General features: G+C 42.5%; 1 protein-coding gene across 1 annotated transcript in view; it reads right to left on the bottom strand.

Moving 5' to 3' along the window:
* The window catches only part of LOC112073913 (synaptojanin-1-like), a 63,066-nt gene that overhangs the window by 3,058 nt on the left and 57,856 nt on the right, over positions 1-2,152 (bottom strand). The window lies entirely within an intron of this gene.

The following is a 2,152-nucleotide window of genomic DNA, read 5'->3' as shown; positions in this document are numbered from 1 at the left end:
GATATCTACTGTTTGTGTGGAAGTATGTGCGTATAATATCTACTGTTTGTGTGGAAGTATGTGCGTAGCTATAAAATGGATGTCTTTGTATTGTGGACTGGAGAACGTTCTTGTGAATAAACTGTACTGACCTTTTGCATAAACTGGGTCTTTGACTAATTATTATTAAACCCATGGTCTTACAAACCTCGGGGATTGATTGATGGTCAAAGCTATTGATTGATTGTTATTATCATTGGGATTGAAAATTCTCGTGACAATTATTCATTACAAGTTTTAGTTGAGGTTTAGAGTTTAGTGAATGGTTTGTCCCAAATACAACGCTTTTAGTTTTGGAAATATTTAGTACTATCTTATTGAGGTATGGCAAACTCTACCTGGAGGTCAACTCTACCTGGAGGTACGGGAGCCTAGACAGCTGCCCTGGGGAATTCCTGATTCTACCTGGATTATGTTTGAGAGGCTTCCATTAGAGAACACCCTCTGTGTTCTGTTAGACAGGTAACTCTTTATCCACATTATAGCAGGGGATTTAAAGCCATAAACACATTTGTTTTTTTCAGCAGCAAAATATGAACAATAATGTCAAAAAGCTGCACTGAAGTTTTAACAAAAAGAAAAACAGCTGCCACAACATTCTTAACTATTTATTTCAGCCAATCATCAAGTCATTTGTGTTAGTTCCTTACATGTTGAGTGCCCTTCCCTTATAAGCGTGTTGAAAGTCAGTTCATTTGTTTATTGTGAAATACCATTGTATCTGGTAAAAAACAAATATCTTAAAGTTTACTAAGGGTCAGTAGCAGGCTGATTGGTCAGCTGTTTGAACCGGTAAATGGCGCTTCCCTTTTGTTTTGGGTAACGGGAATAGTTTTTGCTTCCCACCAGGCCTGAGGGAACACAATTTCCTGAAGGCTTAGATTGAAGAGATGGCAAATAGGAGTGGCAATATAGTCCGCTACCATCTTCAAATCATTTTCCATCCAAGTTGTCGGTTCTAGGTGGTTTATCATTATTGATAGACAAAAAAATGTAAATGAAATAAATAACCTTTTACACACTCACTTTACGGAACTCTAAATTGCAACGCTTGTCTTTCATAATCTGGTCAGTTATACTTGGATGTGTAGGTTCGGCATTTGTTGCTTGCGTGTGTGTGTGAGTGTGAGTGTGAGTGTGTGAGTGTGAGTGTGTGTGTGTGTGTGTGTGGTGTGCTGGTTGTGGTTGTGGTGTGTTGTTGTGTGTGTCTGTGTGTGCGTGTGTGTGTGGGTTGTTGTGGTTGGTGGTTGGTTGTGTGTGTGTGTGTGTGTGTGTGTGTGTGTGTGTGTGGTGTGGTGGTGTTGTTGTGTTGGTGTCTGTGTGTTAGTGTGTGTGTTGTGTGTGGTGTGGTGTGGGTTCATGGACCGTTCTAGAGTAGTAGAGAGCTACCGTATACGAACTTGTTGAGGCGGGTCTTTGGAGGGAACGTGGGGTTTGCAGGTTTGCGCCGTTTGACCATCTGATGGTAGCAAGTTTTATCATCTTAGCTCGGCGTGTGTTCGGGACGCTGTAGGTGATCGACAGAGACGGAGGGGAGGACACATAAGCTAAAAAACCCCGTATAAGCAGAAGAATAAAAAAAATGATTGAATCTGCTCAGGTACATGAACGTGGAGAATGTAAGTTAGATGTATCTGGAATGCTTGTTGCTGGGGGTTAGGGTTGGGTTAATAGTAAAGTTAGGATGTATTTGGAATGCTTGTTGCTAGATGTTGTTCTCCTATTGCATGACAGTTGAGCGAGGGGGTTATGGGAGGGGTTAGGGTTAAGGTTATGGAGGGAGGGTTAAGGTCATGGAGGGTTTAGGGTTAGGGTTATAGGAGGGGTAGGGGTTAAGGGTAATGGAGGGGTTAGGGGTCTATGGGGTTATAGGAGGGTTAGGGGTTGAAGGTTATAGGGGTACGGGTGTTATGGAGGGTTAAGGGTTAAGGGTTATGGTAGGGGCTTATGGTATCCGTGGGATGCTATTTGCTGAGCATGTGTTCTCCTCCTTCTGCGCTAGCAAGGTTGTAAAGTGAATCAACTGTTTCACCATAAGCTCCCATCAAGAGCACTGAAGTGTCTGGAAACAGTCCATACAGGTGAGATATCAACTCTGGCCGTTCACAGCTGT

This window comes from Salvelinus sp. IW2-2015, unplaced genomic scaffold (genome assembly GCF_002910315.2).
Source record: "Salvelinus sp. IW2-2015 unplaced genomic scaffold, ASM291031v2 Un_scaffold2416, whole genome shotgun sequence".
Taxonomy (NCBI): Eukaryota; Metazoa; Chordata; class Actinopteri; order Salmoniformes; family Salmonidae; genus Salvelinus; species Salvelinus sp. IW2-2015.
The sequence above is the reverse complement of the archived record's forward strand: the minus strand, read 5'-3'. Positions and strand labels throughout refer to the sequence as shown.